The sequence below is a fragment of the Alligator mississippiensis genome, chromosome 1, assembly GCF_030867095.1.
Source record: "Alligator mississippiensis isolate rAllMis1 chromosome 1, rAllMis1, whole genome shotgun sequence".
NCBI classification, from domain to species: domain Eukaryota; kingdom Metazoa; phylum Chordata; order Crocodylia; family Alligatoridae; genus Alligator; species Alligator mississippiensis.
This window is the reverse complement of record NC_081824.1, coordinates 291,613,509-291,627,867: the sequence shown is the minus strand read 5'-3', so window position 1 is coordinate 291,627,867 and position 14,359 is coordinate 291,613,509. Positions and strand designations below refer to the sequence as shown.

At 43.0% G+C, this 14,359-nt stretch overlaps 1 long non-coding RNA gene across 2 annotated transcripts in view; it reads left to right on the top strand.

The window, feature by feature from the left end:
* Positions 1 to 13,009, top strand: part of LOC132250145 (uncharacterized) — a 52,606-nt gene extending 39,597 nt beyond the window's left edge. For both annotated transcript variants that reach the window (XR_009461748.1, XR_009461746.1), the window contains exon 4: positions 11,829 to 13,009. This is a non-coding gene — a long non-coding RNA (uncharacterized LOC132250145). The remainder of the gene's footprint in view (positions 1 to 11,828) is intronic.
* The last annotated feature ends 1,350 nt before the right edge of the window (positions 13,010 to 14,359 follow it).

Sequence of the window (14,359 nt, the reverse complement as noted above, 5' to 3'; positions counted from 1 at the left end):
ACATTAATTCTACATGATGTAAAATGTCATCCAGGTAAGTCTTAATGTGGCAAACCTTAATTGCTAGATTCAGGGGAATAGTAGTGTGGGGGATAAACCCCTGGATATTTGGAAGCTTGACTAGGGTGCTTTTTAGTAAAGTGACTGACTTATTTGGGAGATGGACTGAACTTTATCATAGCATCATGTTCTGGAAATCAGATCATAATTCTGAAGTGTTGAGATCTGTACATAACCATGCAAATGGCAGAAATTCAGAACATGTATTGACTATAAAATACTACATACATATACACAAAAGCAATGTTACAGCTTCATTAAGGAGCACAGTCAAACATTTAAAAGTTAGGAAATGCCACAAGTAAGGCAGCCTGTGCAAGCTTAATTTGTGTGCATGCATTATTATACAGTTTTTAAGTACATGATCACATACTATTTTTCCCTGCCTCATTTACTGCACAGAATGGATGGCACTCATATAATGAAAACTATTCAATATACACTTTTCTTCTTATTGTCCAATGCATTGCCCCAGGATGTATTTTTCGCATATTGTTCAAACCTGTCTCTTCAGAAACATATTCTGTCTCAACCGATTTTTCAGTGGCAGTCATGCATATGTTATCTAAGGGCTTTTCTAATACTAGATACTCAGTTTATCGAAGTTTCTCTAATCTGTTTTCTTCCCAACTTCATGCTGATTATCTACTCCCATTTCCTTGCTGGTAACTGTTGTTGTTATCTGATAGTTGAGAATTTTTGTGAAGAAAGAAATAAAAAGGGCATTGAAGACTTCTCTGTATTGTCCATTATTAGCTTTTTCTCATTGTTCATTAAGGGATCTACATTTTACATGGTCTCTCATTTACTTATAATATATTTATAGAATGCCTTTGTTGCCTTTATGTCCATTGTCAGCTATGACTTGCCCTTCCTGAATTTTCTCCCTACTTGTCCATGCTATACTCTTACACTCAACTATAACAATAAGGCCAAGTTTCCATTTTTTGTGAGATTCCTTTCTTGTCATTGGAGAATTCTCTGTTTAGCTAAGCTGGTCTCTTGCTGCACGTCTATCCTTTCTTCATGTCAGAATAGCCACTCTTGGGCCATTAAGATGTTTCTTAAACTACCACTAGCTTCCTGTACTTTATTTTGCCTTAGACTTGCCTACCATGGGATCCCGGCCACCAGTTCTCTGAATTTCTGAAAGTCCAATGTTTTTAAAGTCCAGTATTATCTTTATTCTCCCATGGTCTTCCTTCCATTCCTTCTCGTACTTTGTAATCACTGTCATCCAAGTTGCCTTCCATCTTCAGGTTCTCAAACAACTCCTCCATCTTAGTAAGTAGCAAATAAAGAAGTCCCCCTTCCCTCCACACACAGCTGATTTCTATAACATGGATACCAAAAATTGTTGTCCCTAACTATGACAGAGAGCCCAGGGGATCCGTCACACTGCAGGACAGGGAGGGTGCAGCTGGAATTGGGTTGCTATAGAGACCAGCTAATTAGATTAATTAGCAGGTACCTGCAAGCAACCAGGGGAGTCACCTGATCAGAAGGGGGCCGGACCCTAGGAAAGATGGCAGGCCAGCTCCAGGGCAGGCAGTCTGGCCATGAAGGCTGAGCAGGGAAGAGCTCTGCAGAGGTGCTGGGACTGAGAGGCAATCTGTGAGTGTGCTGAGCCCTGAGACAGCTAAGGAAGGTGAGGGCTAGCAGCTGATTATGACCCAGGGTTGGGTAGTAGTTTTGTTATAGCCAGAAGGGCTTGTGTTTGAAGTTTGGTTTCAGCATACTGAGAGAAGATCTGGTGGTTTAGGTGAACTGTGAGGGGTGGCTTGGAGGTCCCATAACGCCTGCAGGAGGGAGCACAGCAATCCCATAGTGCCCAAGAGGGGCAAATCCTACAGTGCCTGCAAGGGGTGCACTGAGCACCCTCAGAGGGGCAATTCCATAGTGCTCATGAGGTGCAGTCTCGTAGCACCTGTGGGGGTGCACTTAGCATAATTGGCAATGCATAGAGGGTGGATGCTGGTGCACATGCACCCCCTGAGATTAGCCACACACCCCCTGGAAGTGCCAGCCGTGAAACCGGAAGTGCCAGTGGTGATTGGCCCCTGGGACAACCCCTCCTTCCCCCCGCGGTTGGTCCTTGGCTGCAGGGGACCCCTGGTCAGTGATTTGTCACAGGCAACCTGCCCCCCTGTTGGCAATCTGGTGCCCCCCCCAGACTCAGGAGGCACCAGTTGCCCATTCCTGGCATGCCTAGAAAGGTGATGGGCAATCCCATAGTGCCTGAGAGGGGTGAGGTAAGCCTTAGAGTGGATACACCTAGGACCTGGTGCCCAGACAGACAGACAGAGTCCAGGGAGGCTCAGAAGCCCAATAGGGCAAGACCAGAAGCTGGGAACCCCAGTCCAGTCAGTGAACTAGAGCAAGAGGACTCAGCAAGAGCAAAAGGGTGGAGGCTGAGAAGGACAAATTCCGACACATAAATAACAGTGGGCTTGCTCTAAGACCGTCAGGCAGCCTCCTTCCTAAAGGGAAAATACCATGACCATGATGGTGGCAGGGGACGTACCCTGACCATGCTAATACAATTCAAATGGCACCGTGTAGTGGAGGGTTGCACCCTTGTCTGCTTGCAAACACGACTCCCTATGAGAGCTTTATAATTAGCTTCCCACTGGCCAGCTTCCAGCGGGAGGATCTCAGCTACACACTGACTTTATGGAAGTGGGAGACTCTTCCTTGCTCCTGTGGCCATATGGCTGAGGACAAGGGAAATTCGGAGACATCCAGACCCCAAGCTTCCAGGCTTGGGCCCCCATGTAGGATGCCTGCCAAAGGATTTGGAACATATGAAGCCCCAGGTGGGAATGGAGGATGTTTGCTGGTAGTAGGGCCACATTTGGTTTTTGAATGACTCACGGATTTGAAATTGATTTAGCTAATTTGACTTGGAACACACAAAAGTTTCCTTTAAAAATAAATAAATAAATAAATAAATAACATCAAAGGCATGGTGGGTGAGTAAAGGGGGTGAGGGCCCTTAGAGCTAGAGCTGGGGTAGGAACTGCATGGCCTGGGGCATCACGGCCACTACTGGGACACAAACCTGTCACACCAACACCTCTTACCCTCTCAGCAGATAGTTGTTTCTACATTCACCATAGACTTTGCAATTCAATTCTGAAACAAATGAGGCAGAGGCCCTACAGATAAGGGCCTTGTCACAAGGACACTTAGCATGTGTTTTATATAGATCACAGTAAGCATTACCATGCTGTATTAGAAGCTAGGACATGTTCTGAGCAGTCACATGTTAATGCTTATTACAGTCTCTAAAGTGTAATGTGCAACAGGGTGTTGGACCACACAAGAGCCAGTTCAATTGTCCTGCAGTGTGAAGTTGGGACAGACAATCAGCTGATTGGCAGTTCAAGACTCTGGTGTGGTGTGGGGGCTGGGAGGAAGAATCAGCTGATTGTGGTTTCCAGCCCCCACACTGTACCTGAGCCTGTTAAAGACTCTGGCATGATGCTGAGGCCGGGACTGACAATCAGCAAGCTGTGCTCGTATTATTTTCATGGAGTGGTCAGATAATGTGTGTTACTTATCACATACAAGTAATACTTGTACATGTATTACTGGAGATGCTCCACAATATGATTTGGAGATACTCTTCACATGAAAAGTCCTAACTTTGCTATGACACAATTACACTTAGCATATGTCTAACTGTTTGAATGCATAGATGCTCACATTTTAGGTGCAGTTAACACATTCTAAGTATAATGTGTGACAAGATGCTAAGCCTCCTTGACAACCTTGTTTCAGCCCCAAGAACAGATCCATCCTGTGCACTGAATGAGGTGGGCCTCTCACTGAAAATATTGTATGTGATCATATTATTGAAGACTGCATCATAGTCTATGTAATCACAAGGGGTCTGAAATAAAATAAGATTGCCTGTGTAATTAGGCATTTCTCAATTTCTATATATTTGACCTAGCAACTAGGGTTTGTTGAAACCCAGAATTTTTGCTTCACAAAAACTTGAAACTGTTCTAATGAGTAGTGAGGCCCAAATCCTACTTTAGCTATGAAAGTGCAGAAATATATATATGTAAGCCAATAAGTATAATCCTTTTGTACCCAGGCCAGTGCATAGTTCTTCTGTTCTCTCCCTGGAAGGCCTAATGCAATAGACTAGATCTATTCTGCCCTATAGAAATACCCAGCTCTTCTATTAATGGCTAACTTCATGTGCATAAGCATTAGGGCTGTGCGAGGCTTCAGTCGCTGATTTGATTCGGCAGAGATTCAGCCCAATTCGGCAGTCAAATCTCCAAATCTGAATTGAATCAGAACACCCTTTAATCTCTCTGAATCAAATCGGAAACCTTCGAATTGATTCAGAGAGATTCAATGATTCGGACATAGACACAACTTTAAATGTTTTTTCTAGATACCTCAAAGTACCAGGTGGCTCATGAATGCTGAGATGGTAGAGTGGATGGAACATGCCATGGGAGTGCAGGGGGCGTGTCCCCAGCATGGTTGGCGGTGGATCTGGAAGTGAACCAGAAGCACTTCTGGTCCACTTCCGGGTCCACCACAGAGCACGCAGGGGACCCTCCCCTCACCCCCGAGTTTGGCAACTTGTGCCTCCTGGGTCTGGGGAGGCACCCGGGGTCCCCCCCCCCGGCCAATCACTGAGCTGGGGTCCCCCACAAGCTCAGCACCAGACCCGGAAGTGAACCGAAAGTACTTCTGGTCCACTTCTGGGTCCGCTGCCGAGCACACGGGGGGCCCTGATCCCACACGTTCCTGTGGGATGCTCCATCCGCCTCAGCATCTCAGAGTTCACAAGCCCCGCCTGGTACCTCAAGGTACATAGAAAAAACATTTAAAGCTGTATCTATGGCCGAATCACTGATTCTCTGAATCACAATCAAATCTTTGGATTTGGCTGAATCGAATTGAGACAGTGATCCGAATCAACAAATTGAATCGCTGTCCCCTGAATTGGGCCCAATCTGAATCCAAATTGAATACGGCCCAGTTCGCACACCCCTGTTAAGCACTGAGCAGGGAATCACCTACAGGAAGATGGCAGGGAATTAAAAGTCACCCCACTCCAGACTGTACATAACATTTCCAATCAACTTGGGAGCCTTTTCTGCCAAAAGCAGTAACCTTCTTCTTCTCAAAGCAGTCCTCTTCCCCTCGGGCTATAAATGCATGTTTTTCTTCCTTCAAGCCTTACTGATTCTTGCATTCCTTTCCACCCAGTGACTCGGCTTCAATAGGAGGGATAGAGGATGTCCTCAGTTCTGCCTACCCCATAGTCTTGTTAGTTAGGGCACTTGCTTAGCAGTGGATAATGTGAGCTCAAATCCCATCAGGCTGCGTGGGGCTTAAAACTTAGGTCTCCCAGTTCCTAAGCAAGTGCTCTATCCACTTCTTTGTTTCTTTCATAGGGCTTTAGGAGCAAGAGCTATCATCACAATTTTAATTCCAAATTCCCCAACCAGACCACTGCCCTGCTGGAAAGTGAGTGTAACTCTAGGACATCACCCTCAAACTTATATCTGGGACAAGATGTTGTTATGTGCTCCATGGTTTGGTCAGGGTTTCCACAGTTGCAGCCAGGCAAGGTTTCTAAGTGCCACTTGTACATCAGGTGGCCACACTGGCCATGTCAGTGTGTATCCTATTAAGGGTTGTCCACATGCTTCACATGTGGAAGGTTGAAGCCCAGTTATTGCATTGTTGGGTCAGAGACAAGTTATTTATCTGGGAAAGTGTTTTCTGCCCAAGCTTTTCTCCAAGATCTCTAACCACTGGGAAGTGGTTCTTAACCTTCTTAGATTCAAGGCATCCCCCCATAACTCTCTGGAATTTAGTGGCACCCCATTTAAAGACTAATTTATTTCTTAAAGTGCTTACCTCCTTGCACCCTTAAAAGGATCTCACGGAATGGCAGGGTGAATAAAGCACCCCTGAGAGTACAGACACTGAGTTAATGCCTGGTGTTTGGTATTGGCAGGGACAGCTTGGTTGGACAGATTGGGCAGCTTGAGTGTGGGTCATCAGATCCCTGAAGGAAGCACCTGTCCCTACAGGAAGCAGAAGGGAGTAACAGTGGCTGCTGGTGCAGATACTGGTGCCAGGTGATGGGGACAAAAGCCCACCATGACCTATCTTTCCACTTTCTGCCTCTCCTTGCCCCTGTCTCTAGCTGAGGAGACTGCACTTCCAGGGAGTTGGAGGAGAGCATGGGAGGAGCAGGGAAACTAGCTGGGCTGCAAAAGCATGGCCCTGTGTCCATCCACGTACCCACAGCAGAGCGTGCCCCTTAGAGCATAGGGGAGGTCCACCTAGAGGCTGCCAGGGAACCAGGGCTTCACTTTTCAGCTCATCTCACTGCCCTGCTTCTCCCATAATCCCAGAGCTGACGGGAGGGGCTGTGGAAAGTCCTGCCAGGTTGCCGGGGCACATGCAAGGTGCCCAGTGTGTGGAAGAGCCAGTGCTTACATCTTCTCACAAGGTCTGGGTGCTATAAGACCCTTCTTAGGAGCTTGTGGCACCCTGGTTGAGAATCACTGCACTAGGCTATTGTGCTAGGTGGAATCTCCTTGAGTTTCATGATAGAGACACGCAGAGGAGAAGATGACAGTGCATTCCAAAAGTAGATGCATTAACAGTTTTACAAGAACTTGGGCAAGATGAAATAGGACCACATTTAGTGACATAGGGCATTTATACGTATGCAATGGTGGTGAGGTGGAACGCTTTAATTAGAGCAGCTCCGAGAGCTACTCTAATTAAAGCACCTGAAGCATCACATGTATCAGCATCCCCATGCTGAAAAATAGCAGTGGGGACATTTTAACTAAAGCTCATCAAACAAGCTTTCGTTAAAGCGCCCCCACCGCCATTTTTCAGCATGGGGACACTGGTACACTTGACACTGGAGTCTGCTGGAACATGGTAATTGGCACACTCCAGCAGACTCAATTAAACTCGAGTCTGCTGAATGTAATTCAAGCACATTGGAGCAGCCTCGATGCACGTGTATAGGTGCCCTTAGGTAGCTAAAAGCCACCAAGGTGCCACTTAAATGTGTTAGAAGTGGAATAGAATTTGGGCCTAAGTGGTTTTCTTTCCTTTTCTTATTCAAAGCATCCAAGCATCAAACTGTTTTCACTGAAACACAAACAGGAGATCTTTTGTTCTAGAAAGTAGGATAAATTACTCCATTTGCTAAATAGCAGCTGCCCGTAATATTAAAGCTTTAAATAAAATGAGAAAATACTTAAGTTATGGTAACACATCATAAAATGGCATGATATGATGGACATTATATACATTATGATATGATGGACATTTTCAAGAGTGGGTTGGACAGACACTTGGTTGGGATGATTTAGTCAGGGATGATCCTGTCTTGAGCAAGGGGTTGGACTAGATGATTTTGTGAGGTCATTTCCTGCCCTACTTTCCTACGATCCTATAACCAACATGCCATGATATCCTGACATGCTAAAAATATTGTAAAAGTAATATAAAATTAAAAAGTATTAATGCTGTCCCCTACAACATCATTTAGGGAAATGTTACTGTAAGGTTGCTGTAAGGAGTGGCTTTGTCTTAAACTGGAAGGATAACACTGAGTGAGATTCCACAGGGGTCTGTCCTGGATCTGGTATTAATCAATATATTTATTGATGATGATAGAATTGAAACTGGACTTATTAAATTTACAGATGAAACCAAGCTAGGAGAGCTTATATGTACTTGGAGGGCAGGATTACAATTCAAAATGATCTTGACAAATTGGAATGCATTTGGTGTGCAACTGGCATGCAAATCAATGAGGACAGAAGCAAAGTACTTATATAAGAATCATCAACTACACAAATAGAAAATAGGGAATGACTGATTATCCAGCAGTTCCACTGAGAAGGATCCTGGGGTTGTAGTAAATCAGAAACATAAGTCAACAATTTCATATGAAACAGCAAAGAAAAGCAAACACTGAACTGGGCTGGATAAACAAAATTAGCCTGTAAAGGCATGTGAAATAATCCTTTCATGCTACTCAGCAGAGATTGGGCTTCAGCTCTGGTACTGTGGCCAGTTTTGGGCACCAGACTTTGTCTGTGAACTAACTAGAGAGCGGCTGGAGGAGAACAGTAAAAATTATCACAGGTCTAGGAAACATGATCTCTGAGGTGAGATTGAAAGAACTGGGTGTGTTCACAGGCTAGAAAAAAGGAAGACCAAAGGGAGTTATTATAACAGTCTTCATATATGTAAAAGACTGCTATAAAAAGGAACTGGGTCTTAAACTGTTGTGTGTCCATTGGTGATTGGACAAGAAGTAGCTGAATTGCAACAACAGAGATTTAGGTTAGGTATCAGGAATAATTTTCTAATTTAAGGATATCTGTCCAGAATGGTTGATAGAGTTTATCTTGCTTTAAGGCAAGACCTAGATGGCCTCTGTAGGTCTCTCTTACCCCTATCTTCCATGATTCTATGAGCGTTTCATTTTGGAATCAAACTGAAGTGATTCTGAAATGAAAGCTTCTAAACATCACTCAGCGGTATAATATATGACATTTTGAAAAATTAGTTTGGTAAACTAGCATTCTCTAACAGGAAACTCTTTTAATGAAAAAATTCTACCTGCCTCTTAGCCGCAACATTAATAATGATACCAGCACAGCTTGTAAAAGCTGTGATGCTGGGGCGGATGGAGTGTCCCATGGGAGTGCAGGGGGGCCCTCCACGTGCTTGGAGGTGAGCCATTCTGGTACCAAAGTACTTCCAGTCCACTTCCAGGTCCACCATTGAGTGCGCAGGGCACCTGAGCTTGGTGCTTGGCTGTGAGGGGACCCCAGGTGCCCCCCCAGACACAGGAGGCACCAGTCACCGAGCCGAAGGGCAGGGGGAGGGTCCCCCATACACTCCACGGCAGACCTGGAAGTAGACCGGAAGTGCTTCTGGTCCACTTCCAGGTCTGCCGCTGAGCACGCTGGGCCCCCATGCTCCCATGGGATGCTCCATCCTCCCCACCATCTCTGGATTCACGAAGCGCCTGCTACTTAGAGGTATGTAGAAAAAACATTTAAAGCTGTGTCTGTGTTCGAATCTTTTCGAATCTTTCCAAATAGATTTGGAGGTTTCCAATTCAATTCGGAGAGATTAAAGGGTCTCCTGATTTGATTCGGATTCGGAGATTTGGCCACTGAATCGGGCCAAATCGCTGCCAAATCAAATCGGGGATCGAAGCTTCGCACAGCCCTACTGGTTATCGCCGTCCTGCGTTCCTATTTCATCTGTCTCTCTCCCTCATCCTTGACTTCTAATTATCCTCCTCCCTTGGTCATGTGCTTTATCACCCTTGACTCCCAGTTCCGATCTCCCTCCTTGGGCTCCTGATCTCTCTCCACCCAACTCCTCATGTCAGTCTCTCTGGCCAGCCATTCCCTAACCCACAATCTAGCTCTTTGTCACACCTGTCTCCCCTGTCTCATCATCACCTTCTTTTCCTCTAGTTCCACTAGTTCTCAGTCTCAGTATCCTTCCCCAGTCAGTCCCAGATTTCCCCTTGTCTCCACATCCTATTTCAGTACCACAAGCTCCATTTGGAATATGGAGCATTTAGGGTCTTTTAAATATGAAATTATATGAAAATAACATTTTGCTTATAGGGTCATAACTCATAATTCTCATTACATCAGAGAAGGTACCAAGGTAGAAACAAAACATCTTGTTTTATAGATAATAGTCCAAAGGAACAAAAAGTACTGAGGAAGGCAGGGATTGATTATTCAGAGGGAGCCAATGCGTGAAATGCTTATTTTACAAGAAGGAAATGTTTCTAACCACTGGCTGTTAACAGATGCACAAAGCCTTATGAACTAGGTTTCATTTGGTTAGTCTTTACCACATCTCACTGGAACTGTGACTAATCCTCTTTCACTGAATAACTTCAAAGTCTTTGATTTGACACACATTGCAGGGATTCAACAGATCCCTCTTTGGTTCTAATTACCTGCTGGCAGAAGTTACAAAAAAGGTGTGTTTGAAAGAAATGGCCCACCACCAGAGTCAGTGCTTCAGTTTCCCCAGTCAAAAATCTGCCCTGTTACAGGACCCTGCTCAGAAGCCAGCAAAGGCCCAGCTTGAAGAGGTCAAAGAGTTACTTAATCTGTCCTCTTGTTGTCTCCATATTTTAACTAGAAGCAAAATAAGAGGCTTAGAAACCTAAAGACCCAGCCCTGCGCACCATCTATCACATGAATAGTCTTTCCATTGACCTCCTTGTATGCGTAAAAGTTTGAAGATCAGACCATGAGAATGGATGTGTAAAAATGGGAGAAATGTAAATCCCAGCTATATATTGTATGTGTTAACTATTTAGAGATTTAAAAGACTTACTACACTAAAACTGAATTCTTCCCAGCCATGCAAACTTCCATTCAATGAATCTGTATTCTCAAATCCAAGAGATAAAATTAACCTTTTATCTGAGCATATACAGTTCTTACCGAATTCAGTGGCAGTTGCACTTGATATGCCAGAAGTGGAATTGTTCTAGATGGCTGCTATCTATATTATGGTGAAATATTTTTAGGGCTTGTCTATGCACAAAAGTCATACCCTTTTAACAATATAGCAGTTACAGTGATAGCCATCTTCCCAGAGAAGAAGGTATAAATATGGTGTGTTCCTATAGCAGGAGGGAAATAAGGTATACTTAAGGTATAAGACACATTTATACTGGTATAACTGCATCCACTGTAGGGATCACACTGGTAAAACTTCATACCCCTAAACAAAATAGTAATACTGAATCAAAATGTGTATAGATCAAGCCAAATAACATGCATGTAGTTGTTCCTCTTATAAAGAAACTGGACCGGATTCTATCATTGTCATTTATTTAAAAAAAACCTATTTGTAATATAGATGCTACTGCTGATATGTAGCACAAATCTCTCAGAATATGTCTATGAACCATACTTTAAGCTGTCCTTATACTCCAGTAGTCACAATGCATTATAGGCTGAATCCAGCATAAATAATGCTTTTTTTTCATTTTTCATCTTATGTCTTCACCACGTTCCTCCTGGAAAGGTCTGGGGTATTTTGATATGAGACCATTTTAACCTCCAGTCACACCATGAATGAGATCTGCTTTTACAAGCTGTCCAGGGATTGTGCTGAACTGAGGCTTGTCTACATGGGAACTTATTACAGTAGTTAAACCACTGTAGTTGTAACAGTATAAGTCCCTGTTTGGATGCTTTTATTCTGGGATAAAGAGTATCTTACTCCAGTTTAGCTTCCACTGCTTCTAAAGTGATATATATAGAAAATGTAAAGATAAACTCTTTCCCAAGGTTGTGCCCCCTCCCAGCCATTGGTATGGCTTTGGAGTTGGTGCTGTCTACAGCTCAGTAAATAATTTGTGGCGGACTCAAAATAGATTTATTTTTTCTGTTGCAACAAAAAGTTCAAGAAAATTCCATTGGAGGTTCAGAAACAAATGTTTAATTTCATCCTTGAGTATTTTAACTTTTTAAAAATAAATTGAGGTAAATATAGTAGTAAAATATTCTTTTGAAATAAACATAATTCATATATTCCATTTAAAAATAGTCAACTGAATTTTTTATATTTTTTGGGGGGAGGGGTTATTAACCAACAGATAAATGAAATTGACAGTAATTAACCAAGTCTTCCTCTCTCTCTCTCTCTCTCTCTCTCTCTCTCTTTCTTTTTTATTTTGGCCCTCAAAAAAGTTTCAGCCAAAGAACTTTTGCCCAGTTCTGTGGGTTAAATAATTGCTCGGTCTCTCGGTACAGCAGTAGCTGTGACCTCTGTGTACTATTGCTCAGCTCTCCAAGCAGCTTTGCTGCCGGGGGTATGCTCTGCCCTGGCTGAGCATTCAGAGGTCTCAGGATGTTTTCACTGCAGCTCTCGGAAACTTCCATCGCGTGTACGTGGAACAGACACAGAGCTAACAGACCTGCTGACTCATTACCTGCAGGACACTGGATGTTGTTTCATGCCAGTGCCTTATGTGGTAAAAAGACTCTTTAAGCCTGCATTTTGTAAATCGAAGAGAATAAGTGAATGGTGTACCAGGATTCAGCTTTTTTTTAGCTGGCAAATGCAGAAGTATTTGAGTCGAAAATCTGGAATTCTATTAGGCTTATATGAACTAGCAATCGTGGAGCTTGTTTGCTAACCAATCCTGCTCATGTTTCACAACAGAAGAATGGAAGCCAATTGCTAATGTTTAGGGTTTCCACAGGAAAATAATCAAATGTCAATCACAGGTTGAATATAAGAGAGTAGCTGGCAGCAGGGAGGTTGCTCTTCCTACCATATGTCTTTTCTCTTGCATTGGATCCACTGTGGCATTTGTGAAGTGTCAGTACTTGATTCCTTCCATTACCTGGTTTTAATTAACCCCCTGACGTCCCTTTGTGTGGTGGGTGATATCAGCTGTGGCTCTGAATAGAAGCCACCCCTGTCAAAATTTTTTGGAACAAGCTTCTCCTGAATGGGCCCAATGAGCCAGGGGGCTGTTTCCTCTTTAATCCCACATTTAATAGCACGAGCTGAAGACAATAGGCAGCTCCTCCAGGCTCTTTAAGCTTGATTCCATTTGACATGTCCAACCCTCTTTTGTCAGCCTCACAAGGATATTCCACCTCGGCGTACTTCACATAAGATTCACTTCACAAGTGTCATTGAGATGAAACAGTCAGAGTATTGGAACCTGCAGTCCTAGGCCTCAGCCTCCATGACCAGCACTGGCACTTCTCTCACATGCCTTTGTAACTGTATATACCTTCCATGAATAAACCCGTTTTATTTTCTAGAGCCATTGTACAGTTCTCATCATGAAAGCCAAGCAACTGAATACTGATGTATTTTTTTTTCCTTCTTATATTCCTAAAAATATAAGAACATCTTCATTAAAGAAGTAAAGGATTATAGTTTTTGCCATGGCAACATGGTATTACAAATTCAAATATGCTACTGGAAAGGAAGGGGGGGAAGGCATGTATTTCTCATAATTAAAATTACAAAAGAATATAAAATTGCATTACATAATAATTAAACTACAAAAGAATACAGAAAGTTTCCATATATATTTAAACTAGAAACATTGCATAATATGACCACTCTCCTTTCATTTCCCCCATGAAAGCATTTTGTTGAATTCAGATAAAAGGAATGGGTTGTTTGGGGTGGGTTGGGATTTTTTGGGGGGGAGGAACATGGGAACTGGAGGAGAGAGAGAGGTTTTATTTATTTATTTTATTGACTTTTTTTTATTTGCCATTTCACACACAAGGGGTTGGGCTGTGGAAGTCCTTTGCTGCCTTGTGTGGGATTTGGCTAGGCAAAAGAAGGGATAAAGGTCAGTGTGGTTATCAGTGCCAAGAAGCCATGTTTTAAATAAGGGAGACTTCACAAGTGAAAGCCAGGCTGGCTGTGCCTTTTCATTTGTATTTACAGAGCCAGAGCCAATCAGACATTCATTAAATATTTCTTCTAATGCTCTCTGCACATAGAATAAATGAACTAATTAGGCTAGATCTTTTTATTAAAAAAAAACCCCCTGGAATGTGTACACTTCGATAAGCATAAAACATTGAACTGCACATTTGCAAAGAAGAACACTTGTTAGTGTCTGTATTTACATGTTCGTCTGTATTTATCCTCCATGCTTATGCCAGAAAGAAAGTTAACAACAAAAAATAAATAAATAAAAACCAGACAAAATGTCTTACACTTAGCAGATTACTGTTACTTCAGGGAAAGGAAAGGAAAAAAAAAAAAGGAATTTCAGCACAATCCACTTCCAGCTGCTTTTTGCTAAAAGGTCCTGCTGAAGTAGCCAGCCTGTAGTTGTTATAAGAGATTAGCCCCAAGTTTCTTAAAGTTACTATTAATATTGGGAAGTTCAATTTTTGGATGTCCAACTTGAGACACTTTAAAAGGGGCCTGGTTTTCATAGGGCATGTGCTTAGCACCTCTATCAAATCAGGCCTCTTTGAGGTTCCACAGGTTTGGTAACCAGAAATGGAGATTTCCAAAATTACAACTGACATAGATTTCAAATACAAAGCACTCTTATGGGCTAGATTGGACTAGGTCCTAGATCGGGCTAGATTGAACCTAATGGGCCTTCTGATTTAAACTCTAGGAATGTATGAATTGGTGACCCTTCGTGCTCCTCTGATTTTTTTAAGCTGATCTTATGATTTTCACAGAATCATAGGATCGTAGAAAATTAGGGTTAAAAGGAACCTCA